Consider the following 16,323-nt stretch of genomic DNA (forward strand, 5'->3'; position numbering starts at 1 on the left):
TGGGATGCACTCAGTAAATGTGATTGAGAGAGAAAGAGACACATGTATGCAATACACAGACACATATTTCTTAGTGAGATCAGCATTAACAAATACACAGAAAGTACCTACCATATGAAGCCATTCAACAGGACCAGAAACAAAAATGTCTAAAACATAGCCTTGCCCACAGGAAGCGTTCTACCTAGGTGATAGTGTTAAAGTTAGTAACCTACTCCCTGGACCTGAACTATTCTTTTTTTTTTTTTTTTTTTTTTTAAATGCTAAACAAGTAGTAATTCATTGCAGGTCTAGTTTATTTTCCTCCATGTGTACTTACAAGGGTCAGGGTAGGTTGTGCAAGTTGATAAATTGTGTTTATTTATTGGCAGGACTGCACCAAATAACATGCAAATGATATGCAAAATGACATAGACATTCACATCAACGACTCAGCCACTTATGGTAATAGCACTCCAACCCCGCTCTGCCTCTGATTGTGGCAGTATTGTTGTTTCATAAGTATCGATTGCTCTCAACTTCTGCTGATGCAGCCAGACAGTTTGTCAGGACATAGGCCAAAGAGACCCATCCCTTCAGTTTAATCTGTCCTTCATTCACCTCCTACATTTATGCTAGGACTTGCACCTTTGGGTTTGGGGTCCATCAACATTATATCATTGATTGCAGTATGGGTAATACAGATAATTTTTGCTCTCCAATGTAGAGTGTATGCTACGTAGGTTGCCTTTGTTAAATAACACTTTTATTTGGGACCCCCAAACCTAACAATATAGCCTGTAGGGTATAGCCAGATCATTTCTTATTACCCCCAGGAGGACCTATAGTGAACTCATATTCTTGCTGGTATCCGGCAGTCAACACCAAGTCTTCCCTCTGAGCACTCGTCATGTGAGGTGGCAGTGTTCTCCCGGGAAGTAGATGGGCCCTGATCAGCCTCTCTCCATGATAAACATGTCTGGATGTGACAATCAATTCTTTCCCTGGGAATGCAATGATGATGTGATTTCCAAGGCCCTGCTCTGTATGTATGAGTAACAAACCCATGATCCATCATCCACAATAAACTGTCTTCGTGTAGGTATTAATTTAGTCTTATGTAATATATAGAAGTGATTTGTTGGCTGGCAAGCAGAAAGCATGTGTTTAAGCAGGCCAAAGATATTTGGATCTCTCCTGCGCATCTCTCTAACTTGATCGTATATACCATGCATATTGATTGCTGTTTCATATTGGAGGCTATTTTCTGAAATGCTTTTTCATGGTCTTCATTACAACACAATGCTATTGTAGAGAAGAAATGGAGGATGGCTATGGCTAAACACACTGGGGTTTTTGGACATCTTAATTCACTAAGCAATCATGAGAATAAAGAACAATGCAAATGGAAAGGGTAATTTTTCTCTTTAATGGTTTTGGAATAGATGCTAATTTTCATGGGCTGTTTATTAATCTGAATTTGGGCTCTTAAAGACATTCTCAAATTTTATGAAGGCCAAAGAATTTAATTTGTGCTTTAAGGAAGCAAGCTGGAAATAAAACAAATCAGGTTCCTTTTTTAAGTCATAGTACCTTCTAGTCAACTCAAGCCAAAAAAATATAGTAGAGCCATGTATATCGTTTTAACTTTTCTAGTAACTTCATTAAAATATTTTAAAAGATAAAATAAATTTAATAATATTTTATTTAACTATACTAAAAATATTTTATTTCAATATGTAGTCAATACTAAAATGCATTCTTATTATATTTTATTTTATTTTTTCGAGAGTTTCAATGTGCATTTTGTAATGTATTTTAATGTACATTGATGTAACGAGATAGTTAACATTTTTTGTACTAAGTCTAAAAAACCCAGTGTGTGTTTTACTGCGTACATCAAAGCCCAAATCAGATTAGCCACATTTTAAGTGCTCAATAGCTACCTGTGGCTAGTGGCCGCCATATTGGACAGCTTGGCTCCATATAGCCACAGGTAGGTCCCCTAACCTACACTAACCTAAGGCTTCAACTTCCTCTTTTAATCAGAGAAGGATAAAAGACATACTCTACTGATGCTTTACAGATTTACTAATAAATGTCAGTAAAATTGTTGAAAATAAGTAGAACAGTAGTTCTATAGACTATTTGAGTATTTGATGGACTAGATCAATAGGTTCTACTCCTGACTCCATCACTACTTAGACATGTGATAGAATTAAACTCTCTCCTTTATAAAGCGGGTCTCTAGTTTAGATAACTTACGAGCTTCCTTCCAAATGTAAAATTATATATTTCATTTTTTGAATTATTAGCCTATCTTATCTTTCAGAGCAAGAATAGAATGGTTCCTCATCCCCATTGTTATGACTGGCTGAGCTTTACTATTTTAAGTGTTGGCTTTCTCACTTCTCCATTGGAGATCCTGTTTCTCAGATTGATGGCTCCTATACTCAAGAACTTTTCCTTATACTGAACTTAATTGATGTTTTCTTTTCCTGCGTTTAATTCTTTGATCTCTCAGACCTCTCTGAGCACTTATTTCCCTTCCTTGATGATCTCTGTGGGCAATTAATATGTCACTCCCTTTTCAGCCTTCCCCCATCATGTTCTCAATATACACTCATTTCCTGTCATCTCCCTTCATCAGCCAGGTCCTTGCTCATTTTTCATGGCTGTCCTTTGTGTCCCTAGTCAAGGGAGGAGGCACTGAAGTTTGGACCAGAATCTAACCCCTTACCTACCTTATTTCCCTCATTTTATATTTTATGGGGAGAACGCAGCTTGTTGGCTAGTGAAGGAGACTGGACATGAACTACTGTTTGTTCCTGCCTTCTGTTCCATGGAGAATTGCAATGTTTCTGGATGTTTTTTTTTATAGACTCTGTCTTTCCCAATCTCACTGTCTTCTAGAGGACCCCTCTGTTTTCAGGTCCCATCAAGACTGTGGGGAGGTCTCCCAGATCCTGCTGATGTGGTGTTAGAGGAAGATGCCCTTTCTAGGCCTGTGTTGTCCAATATGGTGGGCCCTAGCCAGAGATAGCTCCTGAGCTCTTGAAATGCGGATAGTGGGACTGAGGAAATGAATTCTCAATTTTAATTAATGTGCATTTAAAAACTGACAGGGGCTTCCCTGGTGGCGCACTGGTTGGGGACACGGGTTCCAGCTGCAGGGGACACGGGTTCCAGCTCTGGTCCAGGAGGATCCCACATACCACGGAGCAACTAAGCCCGAGTGCCTAGAGCTGGTGCTCCGCAACAGGAGAGGCCACCGCAATGCGAAACCCATGCACCGCGGGGAGGAGTGGCCTCTGCTCACGGCAACTAGAGGAGGCCCGCGTGCAGCAACAAAGACCCAACGCGGCCAAAAAATTAATTAATTAATTAATTAATTAAAAAAAAAAAAAACCCTGACAGTTAATTCAGGTATTGGAAAACATTCAAAAATATCTGTAACAACTTGGGTATATGAAGCTGCTTTTTCACCTGTAAATTTTATGAAATCTAAATAGAGATCAAGTATTTCTAGTAAAATGTAGCATTCTTACTGAGATGTTTGTAGACATAAAATACTCACAGGATTTCAAATACTTTGTATAAATAAAAGTAAAATATCTCATTGTTTATATGTATTATATGTCCAAATGATTACATTTGGACAAGTTTAGTTAAATAAAATATTATTGAAATGAATTATACTTGTTTCTTTTAATTTTTTTTGACTTGGCTACTAGAAAATTTTAAATCATATATACGACTCTTTTATGTTTCTACTGGACATTAGTGCTCTAGGCAAAACTTCTCTGTATTTCTGAATATTCTTAATTTAAATTATTAAACATGTTTAATACTCTGAATATGTTATTTCATGTAATCCCCACAACAACTATATTTAAAGCAGATGTTACCCACCTTCTACTGATTAGAAAGAGGCTCAGAAGTTTGACAAAAATTTTTCAAAGTCATATAGTTATACTTAATAAGTGGCAGCGTTGGATCTGAATTTAGGCAAGTTTGGTTCACTCTACAGCCCATATTCTTTTCACTTCACTGTGCTGTCTCAGACCCTGACATTCAGATTCTGATACTTGTCTCACTTGAGCCTACCAGATGCCCATATCTGATGCCTGTATCTGAGTGTGTCAGATGCCCACTTCTGACAACTATAATGATAACAATCTCTTATTTTTATAGCTTAAAAAGTTTTTCACGTTCATAATCTCACTTGGTCTACCTTTATTTTATGGATGAAGAAGCTGGGTGACAGAGTCTAGATCAGAATGCAGGATTCTTTTCATTTTCCTTTTACTAAGAATTAATGGATAAACATGGTGTATATAAAGGGAGAGAAGGTTGAACATACCAAGAAGGTCAGATTTAAGGCAGGAGAAGGAAAAGAGAGATTACTAACAGAGTTGGAAAGACTTTCTATCTGGTGTTTCAGAACCCAGAAGTAAGGAGGTAAGAGCATCAATCTTTCTTTGTTTCTCTTCTGATTCTTCACATGTGACTATTGGCAGATATTTTAAGTGGACTTTGTATATGCTAGCATTTTTCAACCTACAGGTCAAGACCCATTAACGGGTCGTGAAATCATATCAATGGCTCACAATGAGTATTTTAAAAAGTAAAATAGAATACAATAGCATCTATCAGAGTGTACCTCATGTAATAAGGGTAAATATTGTTTTATGACATTCTATCTTCATTTATGTGTGTATAAGTGTGTGTGTTGCAACAGAAATTGTATTTATTACTCTGAGTGACAGTAAAAATAAAAAGCAAGTTGGAAAACACAGCTGTATGCTACCAGAACCATCACAGCCATACATTATGCTGCACTAGCTCTGTACCAGCACTGCAGTAGCTGTTTCTTCCAGTAAACCTTCTGACTCTACTGGATCAATCAAGCTGACTGTCTCAGCCAGTTTCACAAGGCATAGAATTGTCTCAATTGCTCCAAGAAGATGTCAGTCAGGATGATATACACTCAGTTATATAAGTCCACACCTTAATTTAACATTTCAATATATGGCTTCCTCTACTCCCCCAGATTACTTCATCATCATTATTTTTTACCTTCTGAAACTCAAAAAAATTAAACTCTTATAGCAACAGTTTCATGTATTGGCCATAGTAGTGGATGAATAGCGAGAAAGATTTTAGATGGCAAAAGATGTGCATACATTTATTCATCTGGTACTTATTGAGTACTTTCTATGGGTAAAAGTTAACTTGTTATGTTTTGATACGATAAAGAGAAATCAATTGTGCTAGTGTATGCAGAATTCTCACATACACACAGAACTCAGCTAAGTAGGGAGATGACTTGGTTTCTCTGAGAAAGAGATCTTTACGCAAAGAGCAGAGGTAACCTTACCAAGAGCTGTGTTACTAAAGAGATAAGAGGAAGCTCCAATGGATTGGGTTAAAGAGGTGGGTAAGAAGAGAGAGCATAGACCCAGAGAGTGTAGGCAGCTCTGGAGAAGTTTGGTTTTGAAGAGAAGAAAAGAGAACAGGCAATAGTTGGACAGAGAAGTTTGGTCAAAAGAGAAATTATTTTGTTTTGTTTTGCATTTTTAGATGGAAAAGACTTGACCTTTTTTAAAGGCTATTGGGAAATCTCTAGAAGAGAGGATATGCCTCCTCATTTTCACTTCTTTAAATTTTACTTATTCTTTTAAGGCCTAAGATGCATATCATCTCTTGTGTGAAATCCACTTGTCCTCTCAGCCCTCGCCCACCCATCCCCTTCCCCAACTGATAATTAATTTGTTCCCCTGAGAGTTCCCAGGTCTTAGTTACAGTATTAGAATATTTATTCACTATAGCTGTGATGACATTCTTGTGTGAGTATTTTCCTCAGCTTATTTTCTGTCTTCTTAATTGGGCTTTGAGTTTCTTGAGAGAAAGGACTGCATCTTGGTCAGCTGTGTCACTCACTATGAGTGAAATATAGTATGCACTCAGTAAATGTTTGTTGATTGACTATGCAGGAGGGATTCTGAAAGCTAAGGGAAATTGCAGAACCAGAAGCAGAGACGATAAGTGCTCTTATCTATTGCACCTCTTGTCCCCCTTACACTCAGAAACATCATTGTCCCCATTCCTTTAATGACCTAAAATCTCTGTCCCAATTCCTTTAAGAACTTTAACGATTAAAATAAAAAAAAAAACCCAGAAGCTGTCTGGTGGTCCAGGGGCAATATTAATCCCTCAAAACTATTCTATTTGGCCTGCATAATGATTTTTAAGCTTGTGAATTAGTTATCAACATTTAAATACAGGAGATTTCACCTAAGATTTAGATACCTAGCTTCTTTTGAAAAAATCAGAACACTCAGCAGTACTGGGACCAATTTCCTGGCTGGCAACAACTTGCATAAGCTGATAGGTGCTGCTCATTTTAAACAGTGCCTGATATCTAAACTGGCGACAGTCCTCATCACACTTATTTTACTCCTGTGAGATATTTGCCCGGCCCGTGAAGATTTTTCAGCTTGTGACACTTGAATTCCAACCAACTAATCTACTACCTCTTTTTTTTATCATGAGAGGAGTAAGTACCCTATTGGCATTTTTGAAAAAATAATTTTTTTTTTATTATGTATGGCTGTCCATTCACTGCAGGACCTTCCACACTCATTTGAAAGACCAAACTCTATCTAGCTGGTTCATGGTGTCCCAAAATAAGATCGAATCCTAACTAGGAAAACACAAGGGAAGCTCATTTGATATCTGCTACATTAGATCCTGGCCACTTCTTTCTCCCCATCCCCAACAGACCTGCTGCTAAGGCCCTAGCATGCACAATAGCCAAGTCCTTTCCCAAACCAATGTCAGCCCTGCCTGTCATTTTACCCTTCAACATGTCATACGAAGGGAACATATCAGTGCTGGGTAAGGGCAGGGGCTACCCCTGAGAAGAGTAGAGGGAAATACAGGAGAAAATAGAAAGAGCTGTTGACCTCACAACTCTTGTATAAGCTGAGTAGGATGCAAAGTTTTGTAGATACTAAAAGATAGAACCTCAGGGGTAGAAGGAGCACCTACTCAGATGTGAGCATTCTCTCTACTGTGATTGTATCCCACCAAGTGACGGTAACCCCACCAAGCTGTTGTCCAGCCTATGAGGGCTCAACCTCAGTGACAGAGACATCTTATGTGGTAGCTAATACTATCTGTAGACAGTTATGATGACTGTTTCTTCATATGGAGCTGAAATGCCATTTACTCATTGGAATCATACTCTCATTTTCTTAAGAAGTAGGGGGAAAACAACATAATAATATGAGAACATCAATACTCCAACTACTCCTTATTGAATGCTCACTAAGTGTTCAAAAGCAACTAAATACTTCACAGACATGATCTCAAAAGAATAAGAGTAATCCTTGTTCCTTAGCTGTGATAGGCAGAATAATGACCCCCAAACATGTCCACATTCTAATGCTTAGAACCTGTGAATGCTATGTTATACGGCAAGGGGGAGGATTAAGGTAGCTGCACTGCTACTTTAAAATAAGGAGATTACTCTGGATTATCTGGTGAGCTCAATGTAATCACTATACTCCTTAAAATTGGGAAGAGGGAGAAAAGCCAATGTAAGAGTGATGCAGTGTAAGATTCAACTGGCCATTGCTGGCTTTGGCTTTGCAGTTGGAAGGAGGCCATAAGGAAAGGGATTCAGGCAGCCTTTAGAGGCTGGAAAAGGTAAAGAAACAGATTCTCCTCTACAATTTCCAGAAGGAATACAGCCCTGCTAACATTTTGATTTCAGCACAACAGTGTCAGACTTTTACAGAGCAATAAGATAATAACTTTGTGTTGTTTTAAACCACTAAGTTTGTGGTAATTTGTTACAGTAGCCATAGGAAACTAATACAACATCGAAATTCCTTGCAAAGGCGAATCATACCTTACTTTGTATTTTGTCCCCAGGCTAAGCATCCCCAGCTCTCACCAGCTAAGCCTGGCTTACACACAAAGTAAAAACAAAGTAATAAGGTTGTTTGGCTTGATTTAGCTTGATTGGTATTAAACATCACATTTGAAATAGTCAGGATAACTGTTTTGCAAAATGGCCACTTTAGGAATCATGATATATTCTTCCTTAATTCTGTCATTGTGTTCAGTATTTTGAAACTTGCCTTCAGATTACTGAAAAAACTGCTGTGATTTTACAGCCATGCATTTTTGTTGCTTTTTAAAACCTCATTTTGAGACAGAGAAATACTACTTAACCATAATAACTTACTTTTTCACCTTAGTATGTAAAGAATTGTGACTATTTGCAAAAATTAAATAGAACCCTCAACAGGTTGACCACCAAGACTACACTCAACAAAGTGTTCAGAATATTCTGTAGGCAGTGTCCCCAAAAGAGATCTCAAAACACTTTTGAACAAGGTCAGTATCTTTGAATAAGGGTGGCACAGAACCTGCTATCAAAGGGAGAACCTAATGTGCATAGTTCTTGTGTGTTTCTTAAAAAAAAAAAAAACACATCAATTTGAAACCAAACACATACACTTCTGTACTAGCCATGGGAACATTTGTTTTTCTTCAATACTTAAAAGAGGAGGGAGACAGAAGAGGTCATTTGTACTCTCATATCTCCTCTTCATTCTGTCATGAAGCTAAAGATAAAATCTCTCCCTCATTCCCCAGCCTCCACCCATGCAAGAAAAAAGAAATGGGTCAGTAGATTACTTAAACAATCCTGCTGTAATTATATATGGTCTTAAACAATCCTGCTGTAATTATATATGGTCTTAAACAATCCTGCTGTAATTATATACGGTCTAGGTGTGAATTACTTGGGGCACTGAGAGTCTGGGGAGACAACTAGAGGACTCTCACTGCCTGGATTGCAGTTTTGTTTGTGTGGTTTTTAAAATGTTGATCCCCAAACAGTAAGCAGCTTAATAACACTCAAAGCTCGATCACTAATAAACTTGGTAATGGATTTCTTCTCTCTCTCAACATTTCATAGGTTTTGCCCAAGCTGCCAATGAAAGTGAAATGTGCTCTGCGTTTCTCTCTCTCTCCTTTTTTTTTTTTTTTTTTTTTTTACCTTATTCCTTTTTAAGTTGTAGTCACTGGAGAGGCTTGATAAGTTTCTCTCTTATCTCACTGAGACATCTGAGACTGATCCATAGTAACTGAATAATCAATTAATTCTCCTGCAGAGTTCCATTTACATAATGAAAATGCAACACGCTGATATTTTATACAAGTCGTTTTTGGTCGTCTAGACTGATAATATATTATGTATTGATTGAGAAGGAAAGCCTAATGGATCTTCTGTTGTTAAAGTTGCAAAATTACAATTAAAGTAAAATGACAGAAGCAAGCATCTATTGGATTTATATCTATACATCTCTCTTTAATATAGGATTCTAAATGTCTGGGCCTGATTAAGGCTTTGCTCTCATTTGAGCAAAAAGGGCATATAATGTGTGGCTGTTCGTGTTCTCATTGCTAGGGCCAAAATCAATATTGTACTGTTTGCAAACATTACCAATGTACAAAGCTGAGTCCTGTGTCCTCTGTGTGATCAGGGCACCTATGACTTAAATCATCCCTTCACTGTTGATTCAGTGGTCTCTTAATCTGGGAAGAGAAGGAATTTGAGTAGAGTTTAGATCAAAAAAATGAAAATTAAGGCTTCTGTGGTCTGTATAGTCCTGTGGGGAAAATGAGACTTGGTTCTTAGTCTCAGTTCTTCTGCCTTTATGTGTTTACAGAATCAGATCATCATCAATAATTTTTATGGCATCTCTAACAGAGAAGGCAGTAAAGTGTAATGGTTAGGCTCATGGGTTCTGAAGCCAGGTTTCTCTGAGTCACAATCCTACCTCCATCACTTAATAACTGTGAGATGCAGTATCAGTTATTTGACTTCTTTGAACCTCAGTTTTCTCATCTATAAACAGACATAATATTAAAGCTCATCCTACAGTGATGTTGTCAAGATTAAATGAGCTCATACTTCTTAGGTCCCCAGAATAAGATCTGTCACATAGCAAATGCTCAATAAAATTATCTATGATTACTAACAAATCTACAATGAAAAGCATCACGGTCCTGGCCCTCCAGGTCAGGGGCTTTTTACTTCATTGGGGAGAATGGATGCATACCTAAAAAGGGAGTGGAAAAGAATAAAGTTGAAGCACAAGGAATTGGTAGCTATTTATTTAAACATAGGTGGTAGGATTACATTTACTATTTTCCTTCATTTAATTTTCTCTGTATGTTCTAATTTTGCCACAATGGACATGAATTACTATCTCTTAAAAAATAAAATCATTTCTACTTTGAAGGAGAGAGGGGCACCATCAGCCCAGAAAGAGGCAATAGTATCTGAAGCTCATATGCTGTAGTTCTCTATTTTGTTCCCACCACATCTTATAGTAGTTCTTTCTGAAATGGTATCCATGTTTACTCTCTGACTTCTCTAAAGAGCAACTCCCACCATAAATTGGGATACCTTCAGAGCAGGAACCCTTTGACAAATCAGGGTTAAGTCTAGCAATTGCACCTTTATTTGTATTCATATAGTTTTCATTTGCCCATAGAGTCTTTCCCTTCTCATCACAAAAAAACCACACAGTTGGGAAACAACAAGTGACACATGTTTTAATTTACCATTTTTTATGGGCAAGCCCCAGAGCCATCCCTGAGGTGGGAGGAAGATCTGAAGCCCCAAGATGCTAATAAAGATACTTAAGAAGTCATCATCCCCTCTTTGTCCTGTAATGGGACAAGGCATCCTTGGAGCTTATTCAGCCCTGGAAACAGGGAATCCCTTTGAAGAGCAGATATGGAGAAGCACTGACTAGGAAATGAAAACTGAGTTTTCCAGGAAGTTCAACACAGCAACCAACAGCAAAGATAGAAACATCCACCTCCTATAAATCCAGTTTAGCATGTGCCTGTACTCAACCCTGGACTCTGCTTTCAACAAAGAATTGTTTGACATGTGAAAAGGAAGAGGAAGCTATACAACCTTTGTTTTTTGATGGTTCATTAATTACCCTTTCCGACAATAGAGTATGAACTCAAGTTATTCAGAGTTGAGTTAAAATTAGCATTGGTGGCAGGCATAATTGCATTCTCATCCCAAGGAAAGGAATTCTCCCATAAAGCCCAGAATAAACTATATACCTTTACAACTCGGTAAAAATGTACACAGATTCTTAAAACACGTAGGGTAAAAATAAGTTAGAGTCTATTATTTGATATTTACTATTTATTATTGGCTTTGTGCCCTAATTAATCACCAGGAATAACACTTCATACACATATCTGGTCTTCCTTCTACATGTGGTCTTAATTCTCTAACGTTTTAAATGTTATAACGCCTCTGGTCTTTATATTAATATCGTGGTGTGAGAAAAAAATAAACAAACAAAATAGACTAATAACTTTTCTTGATTGCCTAACAATGCTTCCCAATAAAATCCCTGTGAAGCAAGGATATAATTGTATACAATGGGAAACTGAGATACAACGAAAGCCAGTGGTAGATTTAAGATTCTAGGTCACCTGAATAATCTTTAGAGGTCAGGATCCAACTCAGAGGCCATGAGGATGAAGGAGTCATGCCAGAGGGTCCAGGCTATCTAAAGACCCCTTGCATCTGCTCCAGAGTGATGTCCCAGGGAGATGGTCACAAGGGTAGAAATGATGTTTGAATGGATTTAGTTACATTTCTTCCCAGCACTCAACGAAGACACGTTTTTCCAGAAACCTAAACAAAAATTCTCTGAGCTTATAGAGGTTAAATGTAAAAGAACATTAAATGAGATATTTCCTTTTGCCCTGGAATTAAGGAATAGGCTCCAAACCAAGTGGTAAAGTGCTTAATAACCCATTTCTAAAGAAACCTGCCAATAACTGGGATAAACACCACTCTCAGGGCTTCTTAAGAATCAATAATCAGCATCAAAAGTTGTCAGCCTGGTGGGAAGATATATGGCTATTTTTCTGCCCTTTCCTTGAGGAGGACAAGGAAGGGGTATTTTTCCCTACCAAAATCCAAATGAAGCAAGCTTCAAATATTAGCCATGTCTACAAGAAAGAGGATGTTTGGATGGCTGTGTGCTCAAGCATTGGGTTTGTTAGCTATGACCTGCTCCTACTTGAACAGAGGGAAAGGGCATTGAGAGAAGGCACCAAGGAGCAGGCCTCTCTAGCTTCCCCATGACCAAATGAAGCCCACAGAAGGAACCTGTTGAGTTCTCTTGCCAGCACCCTACTCAGCAGGTTGATCACCAGTGGAGGGCAGCCCAGAGCTGTGAAGTGTATCACTGTGTGCAATTGTTGAGGGGTTGGAAGAAGTCAGACCAGAGACAGTTCTCTTACCTCAGGGAACTCTGCAAGGGGAGCCCTCTCCCCCTGGGTCCCACCCAAGAGCTCACACAGGAGTTTGTACTCTCACCATTAGGATGCCAACTACACAAAAATGCTGTATCTGGTAATGTATCTGGGGGAGAATCAGTGACAACCAATAGAGAGGTTTAATCAAAAAATATTTGTCCTTTCCACACTATTCCTCCACTAGGTCCCTAAACCAGAGAAAGTAAACCATGCTAAGGGAGAGCAAGAAGGGTTCCCAGAACAAGACAACACACCAAAGTGAGGGAGAAGGTGAAGAAGTCACAGAGCAGATTGCATGCTGCCTACTTCCTGCCACTCAAGCCCCAAACTGGCTGGCTCTAGGGGCCCAGGGAGGGAAGAAGATGGGATTTAAATGACTGTGAAATATAAGTGTTTAAATTGACTAAACAGAACTTTTAAAAATCCTAAGAGATGAAAAAACTCAATAGGATCTCCCTGAGATAATAATAGCTTAAAATTATAAAGACTATAAAAATTGTTCAATAGTTGTACCAGTCATGGGTTAAAACAGCTCAATAAATTGGTTACATAGATGATTTGTACATAATGCCTTATATGGAAACTGGGACTTAAACAGAGACCATTTGACTTCAAACCTTGAGTGTGCTCTACTCTAATGAATCGCTTTTTCCCCTCAATACCAAATAATTCACCCCATCTTTTGCAAAGAAAGAAATGAAAAGAGTGGGGAAAAACTTAGTAAACTTTACGATGCTTTTATTTCCAAAACCTCTTTAAAATCACCACCTCCTCCAGCTTGTTTCTTAAATAATCAGATTTTAAACCATGTACTTGCAGGGACTCGATAAGATTACAAACAAATGGAGGTGGGGGTGGAGGCACTGTACCATTGTACCTATCAACTTAATAAATGCAGTTATCCTCATCACTCAGGTCCAGAGGCCAGCGAGGCACTGCAGTTTGCTGAGTCAGACCCAGCACATTTAATAAAAGGGATTGAAAAATAATGCTTGATGCTGCTCTAGTTCACATGAGTAAATTGTGAGGACACCCCATACATTAAGTGGAACTATTCATTTCCATAATGTGATAGGATCATCTCCATTGATCCCACTGAGCTCTGAGGACAGAAACTTGCTTTGAAAGGCTTATCAGGGGCTCAGAGGAGTTGACAGGAGGCAATACACTAAACCCTGTACCCAAACCCCAACAAGATTTTCTGCTAACTTATGTCTCTGAATTTTCTGTTGTTTTTTTGTTTGTTTGTTTACATCCATCAGATTAATAGTGATTGAGAGAGATTCCACTCTCTTGTGCGCAGCATATACTCAGAGTATGTGGTTTCCATTTCTAAACTTCCCTGTAGTTCACGGCTCTTCAGTAGTGAGTTCATGCTTACTAGCGAGGTCTAATCCCAGGATAACAGTCTGATGGGTATAACTGAGTGAATTGACAATGGGTTATGTTTCCTAACACTCTTCAAAATCTTTTCATTCTCCCAAGCATATTCTCAGTCACTCAGACTAGAAACTATATCTTATCACCCAATCCTGTATTATTAGTTGTATATGTTGCCTATTTTTTGCTCCATAGACACTGAGCTATTTCACATTTTACACCTTTGCTTCTCTAACCTAGACTATTGCTAGAGCCTCCTAACTCATTCTAATTTCATTCAACAACATTCGAGAAATGTATTTGTTGAACATGATAAGCTCTGGACACACTGACGTGACCCAACCCCTGTCCTCAAGTAGCTTTCAATCTAATAGAATAGAGTCAAGGAGAAAAGGTCCTTGGAGGGTCAATTCAAACAAGAAGACCATTACTTAATTGGTCCCTGATAGTGACTCTAGAGAGAAAAATCAGTCTGATTATCAAAGGGAGATAAGATCCTATGCCCAATTCAAAGAACGAGGAAAGAACAGAACTGAAATAAAGGAAAATAAATGAGATTGGTGGCTTCAACAGTTGAGAGCAGAAGTGGTGAGGTGCTTAGATCAGTGAAAGTGGGCCCCTCAGGACTGATTCCATGGACAGCAAGAATCTATAGCCAGACCATGTGATACCCTCCTGAACCAGGACAGGAACAGGAATAGTGACTTTAAAAAGTATTTCCAGGCTGGACAGTGTTAGCAGGCTATAATCATTAAATTTTTGTGTAGACAAAGTTTTCATAAAGTTTGAAAGTGATTAGTAGCCAGCATTATTTTAAAAATAGAATCATTAGAAGGGAATATTTAATAAGCATAACAGCTTCTTTTAATTGGGATATCACTTTACCAAGGATTTGGCTATACTTGGTAGATTAAGCACTGAATAATATACTTCAAATAAAGCAATTTTCTTCATGATTAAGTCAAAAGCTTATTTCGTAGGTATTCTTGTTGTTCTCCCAACATACGTCCTGGTATAAAATCTTGTTGGACAAAGTGAGTTTACATCACTTCCTACCTCAAAGATTTAGAAGATATGCCATACCATGGCTTTTAAAGATTGCTTCAGAATTTCTAAAAGCCAAGGTTCGCAGGAGCCAGGCTCATAGGCAGAGCCTCCACACACAGTGCCACATCTCAGGAGGGAGAGCTAACACACTAGACATCACAGATCTGCATATTTATCATGGCGGCTCTCTGGGGGATGCTGGTAATTCTTCCTGTTCCAACACAGTCAGTATACCTGAACAGGGAAGGGATGCCGATTTCTAATGTACCTAAAGGCCATCTGGGCTAGTGGGCTCTGCTCATGGGTCACGTTGAATCACAGTGAGACCAAGGTCCCCAATACCTTTTAGCTGAGAACAATGAAACTTAGCTCTGCTTTGCCTGTTACAGTTTCACATTCCTGGATGCCATCATGAGTGGTGGTATTCGTTATTCTTATTGGTCATTGATAAGAAGAACTTTGTCCATGAGAAAATTCATTAGCCCACTGACTGAGTGGCATCTAAATTATGTGTTTAATAATGATAGTTAACATTTATTAAACGCTTAATATGTGCCAGACACCATTCAAAACACCTTACAATTATTATCTCATTTTATCCTCACAATAACTCCATGAGGTCAAGTTATATTATCATCCTCATTTTACAAATGAGGAAACTGAGACTTGGGTAATTAACTTGTTGAAGATTAAAACTCGAGAGCAGCCTATCAAGCATGTCTGACTAGAGAACATATACAATTGGCACCAGGATGGAATTACAAAACAAGTTAATGGGGCTACCACATAGTTGATTCAATCTCATGTATATTAAGGTTTGAACTAATAGACATTAACAGTTACCAGGGTTATCATATAGTAGAATTAGAGGGAAATTTGAGTTTTGGAGTCTAACTACCCAGGGTTTGACACCTGATTGGGTGGGGTACTCTCATTATCAGGACCAAAATAATTAAACTGCTTCATCTTTTAATCATCTGATTACTTTGTACGTTAATAAAGACAATAAGCAGTGTTAAAAAACAATGTCTTTGAATAGGACTGATAACATTGTTGCGAGAACTTCTTTGAATATCTTTTTATTCTGTAAAATTGTTTCCTACAGTGAGAAAGATTGGCAGCTTCATCAAATATTCACAGCATAAAAACACATGTTGTAACTTTTGTAACTATAATCCTATGAAACAGTGTAATATGGTAAAAAAAAATTAAACAACATTTAGGATCTAGAACTTCGTTGAAAAGATAAGGTCAGTCTAACACTAAAAATCTCTGTCTTAGTATTTAAGTAGTTTGCCATATTAATGGACTCCACCATAATCTCAGGTCTGACACTATCTTGAATCCTGCAGAAGTGTTTAGACGGCAGTTAAGCAGATAGAATAAAGTTCATTGTTTGTTTTAAACCAATGAGAAGGGATTACAGATAGACATTTACCCAATATATACAAATGCATACAAATTCATTTTACCTTTTATTCAAGTGTACTCTTCAAGATAGTATTTATGGGCTTTTTTTTCTATATTAGAATC

This window comes from Balaenoptera physalus (genome assembly GCF_965194825.1).
Source record: "Balaenoptera physalus genome assembly, chromosome: 1".
Lineage (NCBI taxonomy): Eukaryota > Metazoa > Chordata > Mammalia > Artiodactyla > Balaenopteridae > Balaenoptera > Balaenoptera physalus.